At 42.9% G+C, this 18,678-nt stretch overlaps 1 non-coding gene across 1 annotated transcript; it reads left to right on the top strand.

The window, feature by feature from the left end:
• The first annotated feature begins 2,546 nt into the window (after positions 1 to 2,546).
• TRNAE-UUC (transfer RNA glutamic acid (anticodon UUC)) lies at positions 2,547 to 2,619 on the top strand. The gene has a single exon. It is a non-coding gene; the product is annotated as a tRNA-Glu (tRNA).
• The last annotated feature ends 16,059 nt before the right edge of the window (positions 2,620 to 18,678 follow it).

The raw sequence follows: 18,678 nt of genomic DNA, 5'->3' as shown, positions 1-18,678 counted from the left end.
AAGAATCTGCCTGCAATGCCAGAGACCCAGGTTCAATTCCTGGGTCAGGAAGATTCCCTGGAGGAGGAGATGGAAACTCACTCTTGCCTGGAAAATTCCATGGACAGAGGAGCCTGGCAGGCTACAGTCCATGGGGTTGCAAAGAGTCAGACATGACTGAGCATGCACACTATATGTAGATCATATTCAAACTTCCCCAAATGTCCCATATATATTCTTTAAAGCTGTTTTGTAGCGGCTTTTTTTTTTATTTTTGGATCAACTTTCATGCATTATATTTGGTGGTAAAGTCTCAATTTTAAAATATGTATACTAAAACAGTCTCCCTGCTTTTCACCTTTATTTCTCATTACATTTTCATCTGATTGTGCGTTTTCTTCTAAAAATATATGATAATCTAGCTTTTACTAATTTTTTTCTTCATAATTTGCTTCAGATTTATATTTACCTAAAATGGCAGATGCTGCATATGATTTTAGGGGAGAAGATAGCTGTGAGTTAAACTTGAAGTTAAGCCTTTAACTAGACTAAGGGAAGCTATAGAACTGAAGAAAACAAACTGCTAATTCCCATGGGCCAATTCTGGCTTGCCTGATTTTGTAAAGGATGTTTTGTGGGAACTCAGTCACGCCCATTCATTTACATTTATTTTCTATGACTGGTTGGTTGCGTTCATGTTTAGAGCATGGTTCAGTAGGTATAACAGAGAATGTGTAGCCTGCAAAGCATAAAGTGTTTACTATCTGGCCCTTTACAGAATAAGTTTGTTGATCGCTGATCTAGAATAAGAAATATGAAAGTGACTTTCTCCTTTGACTTTTAATCAAGGCATGATTCAAATACTATCAGAAAGATCATACAGATCTCCTTGATGATGATTTTCTACTTCTTGAAGTAAAAAGAAGTAAATTTATCAAGATCACTCAACTTAATTTTTAAAATTTCTTCTCTTTAAAAACCCCTTTAATGTCCTTGTATGGTCCACTTGGTTTAATCCAAACTCTTCAGCATGAAATTCCAGGAAAGGCTCTTCTTAACTAGTACTAGGTACCATTTCTTGTATCCTATTGGTTCCACTATAGACGGCAGCCCACCAGGCTCCCCCATCCCTGGGATTCTCCAGGCAAGAACACTGGAGTGGGTTGCCATTTCCTTCTCCAATGCGTGAAAGTGAAAAGTGAAAGTGAAGTCGCTCATTCGTATCCAACTTTTAGCGACCCCATGGACTGCAGCCTACCAGGCTCCTCTGTCCATGGGATTTTCCAGGCAAGAGTACTGGAGTGGGGTGCCATTGCCTTCTCCTCCCCTACATCAATAGTTTTCAAACATAAGGGTGTAAAAAAGACCATAACCACTAAAGGGGTGTGTTTAAAATGCAGGTTATAAAGCCCTACATCCGAAGATTTGAGTTACAAAGTTCTAGGAGAAAAGTTAGTAAGTTACCTGCAATTTTCACAAATACTACAGGTCAATCTGATACAGATGGTTTGAAAACCACATATTGGAAATCAGTGCTTTAGAGAGAGCAGAATATTCACACTGGAGCCCTCCATGCCTTCCATGCCCCTTCTGGAAAGTTTGCCTCCTTCCATTTCATTAAAGGGTCTGGGCAATGTCCCTGGGTGATACTGATTTAATGTTCTTCCTACTGATCTCCCTAGTAGTTCATTCATTCACTCCAGCCTGATCTCATGGAAATGTACATGTATCTATTCTCATTTCTCTCATTACATTATTGCAACTTATCTCCTGTCAGTCTCATAGAGTTCCTTGAGGGCAAGAAGTATCTCAGGCATGTGTGTTTCCTTGCACATAATTAAATTGGGATGAATACTGAAGTGTATGTTTGAGTGAGTAAAATGGCTATTTGAAATAGATTTAATTTGGTGTTATTGACATAAATTATATTACACTGTACATGTTGATAACCTAATAAGATAAGCTCTCTCCTTTTTTTGTGTCATGTAAAATATATTTATTACCTAATTCCTGAAAAGGACTTGGTGTTAGAAGACACAATTAAGAGAGTGAAAAGAGAAGACAGGCTATGAGAATTTATTCTCAAATTACATGTATTTGACAAAGGAATCCTAATAAGTATGTGTTAAGAGCTTCTATAATTCAACCAGAAAAAGACAAACCACTTAATTAAAAAACATAAGTGGAAGATTTTAAAAGGCACTTTACAAAAAAGATATCCAAATGGCTAACAAGGATGTGAAAAGCCATTTGTCGTTCTTAACAGGGAGATGCAAATTAAAACCACAATAAGATACCACTACACACCTACCTGAATGACAAAGAGTTGGCAAGGATGTGAAGCAACTGGAACTCTGCTGCATTGCTAGTGGGAGTGTAAGCTGACGTAACCATTTTAGAAAACAGTTTGGCAATATCTATCAACTCTAAATATGTATCAACTCTATGAACCAGGAATCCCACTCTTAAGTATACACCCAAGAAAAATAAGAGCACTTTTTTAAAAAGACGTGAAAAATAATATTCATAGCAGTTTTATTCATAAGAACTAAAAGCTGGAAGGGAATTCTTTGGTGGTCCAGTGGTTAAGACTTGGTACTTTCACTGCCAAGGACCTGGGTTCAATTCCTGGTCAGGGAATTAAGATGCCACAAGCTTCGAAACACGGCCAAGAAAAAGAATTGTGCAACTATTGTTGACAATGGGCTTCCCTTGTGGCTCAGCTGGTAAAGAATCCACCTGCAACACGGATGACCTGGGTTCAATCCTTGGGTTGGGAAGATGCCCTGGAGAAGGGAAAGGCTTCTTAATATTTTTGAAACTATAATTTTATTTTTAAATAAATTAAAGGAATACCCACTCCAATATTCTGGCCTGGAGAATTCCAGGGACTGTATAGTCCATGGGGTTGCAAAGAGTCAGACACGACTGAGCAACTTTCACTTTCAAAAGCTGGAAACAATCCAGAAGTCCATCAATAGAAGAATGGATAAATAATGGTAGAATAATCATGTGTGTGCTCAGTTGTACCTGACTCCTTGCAACCCCATGGACTGTAGCCTGCTGCAAATGGCATTATTTTGCTCTTTTTTATGGCCAAATAGTATTCCATTGTATACATTGTATATACAATATTTTGTTTATCCGTTTGTCAGTGGACATTTAGGTTGCTTCCCTGTCTTGGCTTCTGTGAATAGTGCTGCTATGAATAGTAGGGTGCATGTATCTTTTCCAATTAAAGTTTCCTTTAATAGGTGGATAGATGTCCAAGAGTGGGATTGCAGGATCATGTGGTAATTCTATTTTTAGTTTTATAGGGAACCTCCATACTGTTTCCCCATACTGGTTATATCAATTTACATTTCTACCAATATTGTAGGAGGGTTCCCTTTTCTCCACACACATCCACTTTAGCATTTATTATTTATAGGTTCTGGGGTGGGGGATTGTGCCCGGCCCCAGAAGTGAAAGTGTTGAGTCCTAACCAGGAGACCACCAGAGAATTCCTTATTTGTAGACTTTTGGTGATGACCATTCTGACTGGTGTGGAATGTGCTAGTAGTTATATTTTCAAATAGTTTTAAATCTAATGGCCATCACCTTTATTAACACAATCCTCTCCTATAATCTGATTTACTTAAAAAAAATGTACACTCAAAATGTCAAATGGAAAAAAAAGAAAGTAAAATAAGTACTCAAATGCATCACTTTTAAAAAATAAAATTATAGTTTCAAAAATATTAAGTAGAACAAATAAAGCAAGGAAACAAGCAACAAATTTCATCATGTTATTGTTTTCATAAAATAATAAAGTGTCCCTCACTTTTCCCCTTCACTCTTCAGAGGTAACCCCCATTTCCAAATCAACTAGTGTTTGAATTTTGTTTTCAGGAAAGAAACATTCTGCTGTGTGTATATCTTTTTGATCTGAGAATGATTAAGGGCTGGCAGTCAGTACACACAAGGCAAGGACAAATGAATGCAGGATTCTGATGGAGAAGGTGTTTGGGGATGCATTTTCTTCTTGGTGGAGTTACAAGATGCTCCTTTATCCTTTGCCTAAACTGGCCCCTACCTCATCACTCCTGCTGGCACCAAGACATTTGGTAAAATAAGTACTAGGCGTGCACAACCACAGACTCACAGCTGAGGCTTTGTCTTTTCTTGAGTAAACATAATCCCAACAATGAGACACTGTCTGCAGGGACCAGGGGGCGGTAGGAGGGATGGTTAATCAAGTTCTCTTTTCTGATTAGTCACTAAGTTTATAGAGCATTTCCCCCTTATTAACTCTGCTTGCCTCTTTTCTTGAACAGCTCCCAAGTGACATTTTGGGGGGCAGTGGGGGGCTACACTGGGTCTTTATTGCTGTGCAGGGGCTACTCCCTAGTTGTGGTGTACGAGCTTCTCATTGTGGTGGCTTCTCTTGTTGCAGAGCACAGGCTCTAGGGTGCACAGGCTAATTAGTTGTGGAACATGGGCTTAGTTGCCCTGTGACATGTGAAATCTTCCTGGAACAGGGATCACACCCATGTGCCCTGCTTTGGCAGGTGGATTCTTAACCACTGGACCACCAGGGAAGTCCTCCAAGTGACACTCGATGCCCCCTCTACCGTGACTTCCCTGGAGGATCTGATGCACCTCTGGGGCAAGTCAAGTTGCTGGAATGGGTGGGGTTGGAGGGTCTTTGAAGTCTATGAGCCGTTTTACCCAGAATCAAGGGCTTGGTTTTTCTCCTTGAGAATTATTTGATGCTTCTGTTCTAAAGTGGGCTTCCCTGGTGGCTCAGACAGTAAAGTCTCTGCCTGCAAAGCAGGAGACCCAAGTTCAATCCCTGGGTCAGGAAGATCTCCTGGAGAAGGGAACGGCTACCCACTCCAGTATTCTTGCCTGGAGAATTCCACGGACAGAGGAGTCTGGAAGACTACAGTCCATGGGATCGCTCACAAATGTTTTACAGTGCTTCTAGGCAGCTTAGATTGGATTCAGAGTGAGTTTAGGATCTCCTCTATCTTTTTAATCTCAAGAAATTTGATAAAATATTCTACTTTTATTTTCTCTCTTTCTTCCCCATCCTTATTCATTGCATCTATAATGTTAAACTTGTACTAGCCTTTTCCTCTCCTCAAATCCCTTTACTGGTTTCATTCATTTAGTTCATTTAATACATATTTTGTTGAGTGCTTGCCATTGACAGGCACTGCTCTAGGTTTAGAGATACAATAGTGAAAAAGACCAGGTTCCTGACATCATGGGGCTTATGTTGTAACTGAAAACAGAAGATAAACAAATATATATTCATAGCATGTAAAATAACATCATGTAGTAAAAAGCATCATGGGGAAAAATACAGCAGTATCGATCCATGGAAAATGATGTGTAGAGATGAGAATATTTGTTTTAGGTACATAGGTCAGGGCAGGCCTCTCCAATAAGGTGACATTCCTTGCGATGCTTTTATTATCTTCTTCAGGTTCTGAAGGTGCTGGTGATGAGCTTTTGTACCTTCTTACCTGGAGCTTATGTCAACACATCCTTCCCTTCTGCCCTTTCCTTGATGGTCCTGCTTCCTCTGCTTGTCCTGACTCTGCACTTCTTCTTCCTATGGTCTCACATTCTCTCTCTAATCATTTCCAGCATAGCCCTGTCACAAAGAATTTGTGTCTGGGTGCTTAACACATACCTTCAAGTGATGTTAATATCATTCATCTGTCTTGATATTGCTATTTGAGACGTGATTCTAACATAAACCAGAGGTTTTCAAACTTTTAATTTGATGGACTTCTGTATGTAGGGGATAAAAGACTTTGAAAGAGGTTCCATTCCCAGCTCAACCTTGCAAGTGCGGCTCACACTTAAAAAAATATCAGTTCAATAGAGCTTTGCCTTAATAGACAGCTATTATGGTGGCTATTAAATACTCACTTTGTGCTGAGTAGCATACATTCAGATCTGGAGTGGAAATGACTCTTAAAAAAAAAAAAAACAACCCACACTCATTTTTGGTGTGACTCACATTTTGAACAAAGCCCAGACCACCTGTTGTTTATTCCCTACCATTTGGAACTCTACCTTCATTTCTGGGTTTCCTCCAGAGGATACGGAACAAGGATTTGCACATAGTTTTCCATTTAATAAATAAATCCAGCAATGCAGTGGATCCTGTGAGGTTCATCAGACAATACACAGAGGCTGAGTTTCTGAGCTTCTTGGCCTTTGGGACCACATAATCCTTACGAAAAATGTCAGTGCTCAACATAATACCTGAGCCATGATTACCGTTGAGTGAATCAATGAACAGAAAGGGAAGGATCATGTCTAGTAAGTAAATATTCACAAGCTCTTCAGAATAATTTGATTCTGTCTCACCCATCATTTGGAAACTGTCTAGGTCAGCTTTGTGGCACTTTTATTATCATAATGAGAAGTAGTTTTTATTAGAACGGTAAACACGAAACTTATCTACACAAATGCAATGGCCTGCAAAAAGAGTACTTCACACTGTAATTAAGAACAAAGCACCCAATTACATCAGATTGAACTTTGGAGTCACGACTTTGTTTTTATTTCATCTTGTAATGCTGGACAAGGAACCAGAGAGAAAGGGTCAGACAAAGTACCTACTTAAGGACTGAATTAATGGACTGAGTCTCCTAGCTGCTTTAGGGGCTCCTTGGGTTAAGCCAGAAGAATGGCAGCACCACAGTGGTTAAAAATCCAGTTGTCGGACTGCTTGTTCATTCTTCTTTGTCTATTTGAAGAATAAAGAGGTCCATTTTCAATTCACATTGGAGAGACCCAAAATTGGACCAAGAATGGCATCCCTGGGCTTCATAGGTGGCTCAGTAACAAAGAATCTGCCTGCAAATGCAAGAGACATGGGTTCAATCCCTGGGTCAGGCAGATCCCCTGGAGAAAGGAATGGCAACCCACTCCAGTATTCTTGCCTGGGAAATCCTATAGACAAAGGAGCCTGGAGGGCTACAGTCCACGGGGTCACAAAAGTCGGTCATGATTTAGCGACTAACAACACCAATAACAATGGGATCTCCATATCCCCTACAGTTTATCAGACTCTGAAGGGCCTGAAGGGCCCATGTGCCTCTTAGATGATTTTGCTGAGCCATTCTGCATGGAATAACTAAGCCTTGGCTTAATGAACTCCTGGGGAGTTGGGTGGGTTGTGGAGATCCTTGAGTGACAGACCAGGCCCTAGAGGTGGAAAATGGTATTTCTTAAACACCAGGAAGGGGTGCACACTCCAGAGGAGGGGGTTTGATGAGGGGGGTGTGTCTCTAAAAGGAAGGCAGATATAAAATCAAGGGAACAAAATTATGTTCTGCACAGCCCCCACCAAAAAAATTTCCTCCTATGAAACATTTAATTTCTTGAATGCTTTCCAGGAAAAGTGCTATTAATGGCTGCTTAAAAATCTCTCTCATGTGTTGTAACTTTAATTTTCCAAACTTTAGGAAAGTCTGAAACATTAAAAAAAAAAGAAGAAGAAGAAGAATCTAGTTGCTGGTTTTGCAGGTTCTATGAGTTCCTTCTGTCGATCCACCAAGGAGTATGCTGTCAGGCTGTCTACCTCTCAGCTACTTCCCTGGGTCTGTGCCTTCTGCCTCCCAGCTTCAGGCTTTGCCCCACCCAGACTATGACCCATAAGGCATCAACTGCCTGCTTGTTAAAAGTGCGGAATCTCAGGCTCCCCCCACCAAACCTTCTGAATCAGAATCTGATTTTAGCAGGATCACATGTCTGCATGTTAAAGTTTGACAAACACTACTCTTAGGGGCTTTAGCCCAGCACTGAACAAATGGTTATCAGATCTTCACGAGCCCCAGAATCATTTATACAAAAATGACAATTCCTGGTGTCCACCCCAGAGATTAGATTCAGGGAGTCTGGGACAGGGCCTGGAATTTCTCTTTCCTCAGGCAGGTGCTGCTGGTCTGGTCCTGAGCTCAAGCTTAATCCTGCCAGTTGGACTTCTAAATAGTCTTGTGTCTTTATTACAGTTCTATTCACTGGTGTCTTGTGTCTCAATCTTTGCTTTACAAACTATTTCCAGTGGTCTCTTCAGGATTTCTATGCGGAAAGGTCTTTGTTGTTTAGCCGCTAAGTCATGTCTGACTCTTTGTGGCCCCATGGACTGCAGTGTGCCAGGCTTCCCTGTCCTTCACTGTCTTCCGGAGTTTGCTCAAACTCATGGACATTGAGTTGTGATACTATCCAAACATCTCATCCTCTGTAGACTTTCTTCTAAGGTCTTGGTGCATGCGTGCCCAGTTGCTTCAGTCATATTTGACTTTTTGCAACCCTGTGTTCTGTAGCCTGTCAGCTTTCTCTGTCCATGGGATTCTCCAGGAAAGAATACTGGAGTGGGTTGCTATGCCCTCCTCCAGGGGATCTTCCTGACCCAGGGTTCGAACCCACGTCTCCCGTGTCTCCTGCATTGCAGGCAGACTCTTTACCCAAGGTCTTAGTACAGTAATCTAATTTGAAGAAGGAGGCTTGAAACTGTTTTCATTTAACACTTTAAATAAAATTGAAGGAGCCTGAGTTACCCATATCGAGAAACCAGAGACGAAGTTAATGGAGATTACTGGGGGACATCATTACTGTTTATTCCTACCTGTCTTGCCTCTGGGCCCAGAGACCTCTTGAACTCCAGGCTTATAATTAGAGTTCTTCAACCACAAGCATCAGAACCAGCCTCCGCCTAAGTCAACACAGGAATTTATTAGCAAGATATCAGATGGCTCACAGAACAACAAGATGCCTACAGAACAAGGCTCATAAATGGATAGGAAGCAGGGCAGATTTGGAGATCTGGATAGCAAGAGCTTTTCAACAGTTTTGTCTCAGAGCCATCCCTGGAATGAATGAGTTCCAACCAGTTTTGGTCTTTTTGTTACTTTTCTGAAGATTCAGATCCTAGAATAGAAATGTTTGGCTTGGCTTGGTGAGGGAGGGCTGGCCACACTGAGTAACAGTCTTAGCAGATTGTATCCCAAAGGAAGGGTAATTCTTTGGTGGAACTGGGGAGGCTAGAAGAGATGCCTGGTAGCCAGGAAAGAAATCAATGTCTTATTACCCAAAGCATACTCCTGTGCTTCTCAGACTTTACTAGAATTAAGTTCCATGAGACCAGAATTTTTCTCTTTTGATCTCTGTTGTATCCCCTGAGAATATAACCTGGGATACATGTTGTATCTCATGTGCATAGAGCCTGCCTGACACAGGGTATGTTCTTCATGAGTATTTGTTGAATGGGTGAATGAATGAGTGACCAGACAGCCTGTATGACTTGATGGTTAAGCCTCTGGAGTTAGGCTGCCTGGGTTTAAAGCCCAACTCTCTTACCTCCTAGTTTTGTTAACTTTGAGCTGGTACTTAACTTCTTTATGTTTGTGTGATTAGGTGTCCTCGTTAAAGTGATATTGATAATAATGTCTCATTTTGTAAGACTGTAGTTAGAATGTGGGTTTCCCTTGTAGCTCAATCGATAAAGAATCTGCCAGGAATGAATGAGTCCCAGGTTTGATTCCTGGGTCAGGAAGATGCCCTGGAGAAGGAAATGGCAACCTACTCAAGTATTCTTGCCTGGAGAATCCCATGAACAAAGGAGCCTGGTGGGCTATAGTCCCTGTGGCCTCGGGAGTAGAACATGACTTAGTAACTAAACCACCACCACGGTCAGAGTGTGCTTGGAACGGTGCCTAGTCTGTTGGCTCTATCATCTATCTATTCCTGTGTAATAAACCCTCCCCAAACCTAGAGACTTACATTGACATTTTTATTGGCTCTCAATTCTGATTTGGACAGTGCTTAGCAGGAACAACTAGTGTGTGACGTCTGCTGGTGCTGGAACATCCATGACAGCATCTTGGTTCATATGACTGGCATCTCAAATGGTTGGGGGCTGGCTGAAAGAGCCTGCCTGGGACCTTGTTGTCAGCTGAATGCTCAGTGCTCCATGTAGCCTTAGGATTGCTCCCTTTCCATGTAGTCACTCATGTGGTCTCTCTAGGGAGTCTTCTGCTTCCAAGGGTGCAAGAGTGGAAGCTTCTAGACCCTTAAGGCATATTGTCTTAAGGCTTAGATTGTCTTCTGTTGATTTCTCAACCTCAGCACCATTCACATTTGAGGCCACAAAATTCTTGTTATGGGGAGAGGGATGGTGGGAGGAACTGTACTGTCTGATATTTAACACTGCCCTGGCCTCTACCTACTAGATTCCAGTAGAGCTTCCACTTCCTCTGTGCATGTGTGCTAAGTCATTTCAGTCATGTCTGACTCTGAAACCCTATGGACTGTAGCCCACCAGGTTCCTCTGTCCATGGGATTTTCCAGGCAAGAATACTGGAGTGGGTTGCTGTGCCCTCCTCCAGGGGATCTTCCTGACCCAGGCCTTGAATCTGTGTCTCTTAAGTCTCTTGCATTGGCAGGCAGGTTTCTTTACCACTAGTGCCAAAGAAAATTGTCTCCATTGTTAAATATCTTCTGCAGAAAAAAATCTCCCCTGGTTGCAAACTGGTTAAAGCAAGTCACAGCTGGAGCCCAGATTCAAGGGGAGAGCCTGAGGAGGGCATGGAGTATCAGGAGCCTAGTTCACTGGAGGCTGTCAGCAGAATGGACTCACCACTATTTCTCTTTGTAAATGTTGTTGGTTGCAGGAATCCCTGTTCTTCAGTTGTGCCCATATGCTGGGCTATGTCTCCCTCCTTCTATTGGGCTGCTCATTCTAACAGTTTGCCTGAGTCCGCTCTTGTCATAGCAGTGCTCTCCAGCCTTATGTCTGGTCGTGGGTCTTGGCCACCCTAGAAGCATGTCACCTTGGCCCCCATCCTCTGTGGTTAACTGAGCGTCTCTTGTGCTCACATAATATAGCATGTGGCAAGGTTTGGGGAGTGGTAAGTCTGATTTTATAACCTCAGAAAGTGGCATTTGTCATAGCCACACACATTAGTAATTGCTCTACTCTCCCTGAAAGTCACTTTCTTGCCTGATCACTCCTTCCTCTGCCAATGAACTTCTACTTTTCCTGCAAGATTCATCTTAGGGGCCACCATCACTAGGAAAGCTTTCTGGAAAGCCCAGTCTCCAGACTGATTTAGCAGTTTCTGTAAGGGCAGAGGTCATATCGTGTTCATCTTCATGTTCTCAGTAGAGAGAACATGTATTGAATCTATAACATGAGTCTATCACTTGGAAAGTATTTCTTAAGTTGATGCCCAGATGCTCAGTCATGTCTGACTCTTAGTGGCTCTAGCCCACCAGGATCCTCTGTCCATGGGATTTCCCAGGCAAGAATACTGAAATGGGTTGCCATGCCCTCCTCCGTGGATCTTCCCAACCCAGGGATTGAACCCACAACTTTTACATCTCCTGCATTGGCAGGTGGATTCTTTACCAGTAGCTCCACCTGGGAAGCGCATCCCTGCATACCCTCCCGACCCTCACCCCTGCAAACACACACAGTTTTATCTAGGGACTTTCCTGGTGGTTCAGATAGTAAAGAATCCGCCTGCAATGCAGGAGACCAGGGTTTGATCCCTGGGTCGGAAAGATCCCCTGGAGGAGGAAATGGCAACTCACTCCAGTATTCTTGCCTGGAGAATCTCATGGACAGAGGAACCTGGTGGGCTACAGTCCGTGGGGTCGCAAAGATTTGGACATGACTGATCTGCCTCTTGAGAAATTTGTATGCAGGTCAGGAAGCAACAGTTAGAACTGGACAGGGAACAACAGACTGGTTCCAAATAGGAAAAGGAGTACATCAAGGCTGTATATTGTCACCCTGCTTATTTAACTTATATGCAGAGTACATCATGAGAAACGCTGGGCTGGAAGAAGCACAAGCTGGAACCAAGATTGCTGGGAGAAATATCAATAACCTCAGATATGCGGATGACACCACCCTTATGGCAGAAAGTGAAGAGGAACTAAAAAGCCTCTTGATGAAAGTGAAAGTGGAGAGTGAAAAAGTTGGCTTTAAGCACAACATTCAGAAAACAAAGATCATGGCGTCCGGTCCCATCACTTCGTGGGAAATAGATGGGGAAACAGGGGAAACAGTGGAAACAGTGTCAGACTTTATTTCGGGGGGCTCCAAAATCACTGCAGATGGTGACTGCAGCCATGAAATTAAAAGATGCTTACTCCTTGGAAGGAAAGTTATGACCAATCTAGATAGCATATTCAAAAGCAGAGACATTACTTTGCCAACAAAGTTCTGTCTAGTCAAGGCTATGGTTTTTCCTGTGGTCATGTATGGATGTGAGAGTTGGACTGTGAAGAAGGCTGAGCGCCGAAGAATTGATGCTTTTGAACTGTGGTGTTGGAGAAGACTCTTGAGAGTCCCTTGGCCTGCAAGGAGATCCAACCAGTCCATTCTGAAGGAGATCAGCCCTGGGATTTCTTTGGAAGGAATGATGCTAAAGCTGAAACTCCAGTACTTTGGCCACCTCATGCGAAGAGTTGACTCATTGGAAAAGACTCTGATGCTGGGAGGGATTGGGGGCAGGAGGAGAAGGGGACGACAGAGGATGAGATGGCTGGATGGCATCACTGACTCGATGGACGTGAGTCTAGGTGAACTCCGGGAGTTGGTGCTGGACAGGGAGGCCTGGCGTGCTGCGATTTATGGGGTCGCAAAGAGTCAGACACGACTGAGCGACTGAACTGAACTGAACTGAAGTGACTGAGAACACATATGATATAAAAGTCAAAGGAAGGAATGTAAAATTTGAGGAGAGATTGAGGAAGTGTGGGAGTGGATCATGTTATCATTTGGGGGAATGGCCTTTTGGGCAGGAGAAGCAGCAAGTTCATGCCTAGGAAGCTAGGGTGGCTCTGGTGTTTCAGAAAGAGTAAGGCAGCCACTGGGCAGGGCAGAGGAAGTGAGGAAGACAGTGGTGGGAAAGGAGGTCACACAGGTAACAGAACAAGATGGTCTGGCTTTGCAGGTCAAGCTAAGGACTCTGTATTTTACTCTGAATGAGATGAGAAGCCTCTGGGGGAAGTTTTGAGCAGAAGAGTGACTGATACTGACCTATTTCTAAAGGATTATTCTGGTTCCCATGTTGACAGGGCTTAGGGCCAGGGAGGAAGTGGCAAGACCAGTTAGGAAGCTCTTGATAAGTATCTGGCAAGAGATGCGGATGGCCTTCCCTGGTGGCTGAATGTAAGATATGAGAAGAGAGGAGATAGGGGTGGTTTCATGGTTCGGAACCTGGATGAGAAGAACGGAGGACTTTTTTCTAAGAGAGGGGGGGTGCTTAGGGATGGAAATTAAAAATCTAGTGCGACTCCTGAAGTATGAGATGCTTTTTAGCATTCAACTGGTTGCAGAGCAGTGGTGGTTTAGTCACTAAGTCGTGTCCTCTTTTACATAATAGCTGGATATACAAGTGTGAAGTACAGAAAAGATACATAAACCAAACAAATACATGTGGTCGTTCTGAGCTCTATTACTTGAAAGTGAAAGTGAAAGTTGCTCAGTCTGTCCGACTCTTTGTGACCCCATGGACTATATAGAGTCCATGGAATTCTCCAGGCCAAAATACTGGAGTGGGTTGCCTTTCCCTTCTCCAGGGGATCTTCCCAACCCCGGGATCCAACCCAGGTCTCCTGCTTTGCAGGCAGATTCTTTACCAGCTGAGCCACCTGGGAAGCCCAAAAATACTGGAGTGGGTAGCCTATCCCTTCTCCAGCAGATCTCCTGATCCAGGAATCAAACCAGGGTCTCCTGCATTGCAGGCGGATTCTTTACCAACTGAGCTATCAGGGAACTTCTATGTTTAAAAATATGACACTGTCAACTATGCGTGCATACATGTTAAGTTGCTTCAGTCATGTGCAACTCTTTGGGACCCTATGGCCCATAGCCCACCAGGCTCTTCCATCCATGGGATTCTCCTGGCAAGAATACTGGAGTGGGTTGCCTTGCACTCCTCCAGGGGATCTTCCCAACCTAAGGACAGAACCTGCATCTCTTTTGTCTCTTGCTGTGGCAGGTGGGTTCTTTACCACTAGCACCACCTGAAGCCCACTATCAACTATTCTTTAATAAAAAAGTAAAATTTAAGAAAAATGACAAAATTTAGTGACTTAATCTTAGAAGTTTATTTCTCATAACTCAACAGTCAAGGAAGATTTCAGATTGTTGGCAGATTGTGATAAGACCTGTATCTATGGCAAGTTGGGGACAAACTCCTGATTGAAGAGGTTCAACCAAAAATGGGGTAAAGAGAACTAGGAGATGTCATATAGACAATTCATTTAAGCAATTTTGTTTTAAAGGCAAGAAATGGGTTGTAGCTTGACAAACATGTAGCTTTGAGGTTTTTGTTGTTGCTGTTACTGTTTTCAAAAGTTTAACACCTTTTTAAATAGGAAAAATTACAGCTTGTTCGTATGCAATGGGAGTGGCTCAGTAGAGAGGAAAGACTTCTCATGCAGGAAGGACAGAGGAGAGTTTCTAGAGCCCAGTCCGAGAGTGGGCAGAGGAAATGCCGACCAGAACAAGGGCTTGGCTTTAGATAGGATCATGATCTTATTCATCCGTAAAAACAGCTGCCAGCCTGGGTGTATAAGCACCAATGCAGGTAGGGGAAGTCAGCCTTCCTGGTTTGTCTGGGGCTGAGGGATTGGCACAGCCAAGGGTAAATGGGAGTAGGTTGGTCACCCCAGAGAGAGGAAAATTTGTGGTATGAGTTTTATAGAAGTTCTCCTTTGATTGCTTTGAGTATTGCCATGTGAGAAAGGGAAAGCATTCTTTAAGTGATTCAACTCAAGCATCTACAAAGCCTAAATCCCAGAGTTATACAATGTGGAGGATATTACTGTGAATAAGTGCCTGTTCTTATGGAGCTTAGGCTATGGTGGGAAACATAGAAAATAACATGACTTCCTGGAAGGCAAGCCTACATGGGATGTGTGTGTTACTGAGCCAGACTTGGGTCTGCTCACTCAATACTCAGTAAAGCCAATCTGATGACACCGGTTGTGATGAAGGAAATTAAAACATTTATTGCAAGATGCCCAGTGTGGGGCCAAGCAGGGAGAAAAGGCAGCTCATGCTCAAAAGATTCAAACTCCCCAGTGGCTTTCAGGAAAGGCTGTGTAAAGGCAAGGTACAAGAGAGAGTCATAAGGTGTGTGGTCAGCTCGTGCACCTCCTTCTGATTGGCTGAGGGTGAGGTAACATGGTGATGTTTCAGGAATCTCAGTCATCAGTCTTCTGGTTCCAACTAGTCTGGGGTCACCATGCAGTTAAATTCGTCTAGCTGGTAGGGGTTTTAGTATCTGCAAAACAACTCAAGGATATGGCTCAGGATATTATCGCTCACCATTAGGGAGAAACAAAAGGTCCTTGGCTTTGTTTTATGGCTTAACTATTATTATTTCATCTTGCTTGATTCATTTCCTTTGCTTCTGCATTTTTTTTCACTTCTCTGATTGAATTTGCTGTTTGGATCTCAAAGAAGGACTACAAACAAGAGGCAGGCAGGGGACAGGTCGGGGTTCATCCCCAGTAAGGCCCCTCAGGGCCCTGCTTGGTTTCACCCATAATAAGTTTATTCATTATAAAGCATCTAAGGATCTTCAGAGGAACCAGAGATCAAATTGTCAACATCTGTTGGATCATCGAAAAAGCAAGAGGGTTCCAGAAAAACACCTACTTCTGCTTTACTGACTATGCCAAAGCCTTTGACTGTGTGGATCACAACAAACTGTGGAAATTCTGAAAGAGATAGGAATACCAGACCATCTGACCTGCCCCCTGAGAAATCTGTATGCAGGTCAAGAAGCAACAGTTAGAACTGGACATGGAACAACAGACTGGTTCTAAATTGAGAAAGAGGTACATCAAGGCTGTATATTGTCACCCTGCTTATTTAACTTCTATGCAGAGTACATCATGAGAGATGCTGGACTGGATGAAGCACAAGCTGGAACCAAGATTGCTGAGAGAAATATCAATAACCTCAGATATGCGGATGACACCACCCTTATGGCAGAAAGTGAAGAAGAAACAAAAGAGCTTCTTGATGAAAGTGAGAGAGGAGAGTGAAAAAGTTGGCTTAAAACTCAACATTCAGAAAACTAAGATCATGGCATCTGGTCCCATCACTTCATGGCAAATAGATGGGGAAATAATGGAAACAGTGACAGACTTTATTTTGAGGGGCTCCTAAATCACTGCAGCCATGAAAGTAAAAGACGCTTGCTCCTTGGAAAAAAGTTATGACTAAACTAGACAACATATTAAAATGCAGAGCCATTACTTTGCCAACAAAGGTCAGTCTAGTCAAAGCTATGGTTTTTCCAGTAGTCATGTATGGATGTGAGAGTTGAACTATAAAAAAGGCTGAGCACTGAAGAACTGATGCTTTTGAACCGTGGTGTTAGAGAAGACTGTTAAGAGTCCCTTGGACTGCAAGGAGATCCAACCAGTCCATCCTAAAGGAAATCAGTCCTGAATATTCATCAGAGGGACTGATGTTGAAGCTGAAGCTCCAATACTTTGGCCACCTGATGTGAAGAACTGGCTCATTTGAAAAGATCCTGATGCTGGAAAAGATTGAAGGCAGGAAGAGAAGGGGATGACAGAGGATGAGATGGTTGGATGGTATCACTGACTCAATGGACATAAGTTTGAGAAAGTTCCAAGGGTTGGTGATGGACAAGGAAGCCTGGCATGCTGCAGTCCATGGGGTTGCAAAAACTTGGACACTACTGAACGATTGAATTGAACTGAAAGGGGCTTCCCAGGTGTCTCGATTGTAAAGAATCCACCTGCCAATGCAAGAGATGCAGGAGACCTGGATTCAATCCCTGGGTCAGGAAGATCCCCTGGAGAAGGAAATGGCAACCCACTCCAGTATTCTTGCCTGGGAAATCCCATGGACAGAGAAACCTGTTGGGCTACAGTCCATGGTGTCGCAAAGAGTTGGACACTGAGCAACTGAACATGCACACATACGTGGCATTATAATACATGATGAATAGTGCTGACAAGTGGCCTACAAATTTTGAAGGAGAGATCATTTTTGTTTATGACAATTAAGGATGCCTTCATGGAGGAAGTGTCATAAATGGAACTTGAAGGTGGTTAGTTTTTCATTGGAGAAGGCAGTGGCACCCCACTCCAGTACTCTTGCCTGGAAAATCCCATGGATGGAGGAGCCTGGTGGGCTGCAGTCCGTGGGGTCGCTAAGAGTCGGACACGACTGAGCGACTTCACTTTCACTTTCACTTTCCACTTTCCTGCATTGGAGAAGGAAATGGCAACCCACTCCAGTGTTCTTGTCTGGAGAATCCCAGGGACGGGGGAGCCTGGTGGGCTGCCGTCTATGGGGTCGCACAGAGTCGGACATGACAGAAGCAGTTTTTCATTGGGCAGAAGTGAGGGAAGGACATGGCAGGCAAAGGAACATCCATGAAAACCAGTTCTCTTTTTTTTATTACTGTCTGTCCTCCTGGACTCCTCTGGTTCTATGATCAGCTTGGTTTTCCTTTGCTGAAAGCTGTTTCAGCATCTTTTATCAGAAAGATGTTTGTGATTTGAAGAAGGTAGAACCACAGAGTGGAATGATAACTTTGACTTTCTTATACATTTCCAGCTTGTCTTTAGAGCTCCGGAATGGACAACAAAACTCTGTTTGTCTTCAATGATTGATTTACTTATTATGTATATTTTACAGCCGAACATATATTTATGTGTGTGTGTCTACACACACACACACACACACACAAAATATATATATATATATATACCGAAAAGTGCACAAATCATCTCTTTTCATTAAACAAACATACCTGCATAACCAGCTTACAATTAAGAAACAGAATTCACAGCATCTCAGTAGCCTGCTTCATGCCACTTTTAATCAGAATCTCCTCTTTTCCCCCTCTGTCAAAGCTAATGATTATCCTGAGTTCTAAAATCATAGATGACTTTTGCCTGCTTTTGAAGTTGGAATAAATGGAATCCTACATTCTGTTCTTTTCTTCTGTCTGCCTCAGACAAACTCAGTACATTTTAAAGATTCATTAGTTTTGCTAGCTAAAACTGTAGGTTTTCATTCTCATTGCTATAGGGTATCTCACTGCATGAATATTTCAGAAAATTCCACTATTTATTAAAATGTTCTACTGCTGGTGTGTGTTTGGATTATTTCTGGTTTTGGAGATTAGGAATAGAGGTACCATGAACATCTTGGCACAGGACTTTTGGAAATATTTTTTGAGCATGGTGGTGGTTTAATCACTAAGTTGTGTCTGACTCTTGTGACCCTCATGGACTGTAGCCTGCCAGGGTCTTCTGTCCATGGGATTCTCCAGGCAAGAATACTGGAGTGGGTTGCCATTTCCTTCTTCAGGGGATCTTCCTGACCCAGGAATCGAACCTGGGTCTCCTGCATTGCAGGCAGATTCTTTACCAACTGGGCTAAGAGGGAAGCTTTTTTGAGCAGAGACCACCACGTACATTTATAGATTTGACTGAGTCTTTCTAGCACTTTCATGTATTTGCACCTGGCTATGCTTCTAGCACCATCTGGCATGTGTAGATGAGGCTATGGGGTCAAAATGTCTACCTGTCTGTGCTGAGTTGGTTGCAGAGCATCTCACCAGATTACAAAATGCACTGAAACTGGGTAATCAGGCCCCAAGAGATGAAAATAAAGCA

Source organism: Bubalus kerabau, chromosome 7 (assembly GCF_029407905.1).
Source record: "Bubalus kerabau isolate K-KA32 ecotype Philippines breed swamp buffalo chromosome 7, PCC_UOA_SB_1v2, whole genome shotgun sequence".
Taxonomy (NCBI): Eukaryota; Metazoa; Chordata; class Mammalia; order Artiodactyla; family Bovidae; genus Bubalus; species Bubalus kerabau.
Note: the sequence above shows the minus strand (reverse complement) of the source record. Positions and strands in the feature narration are given on the sequence as shown.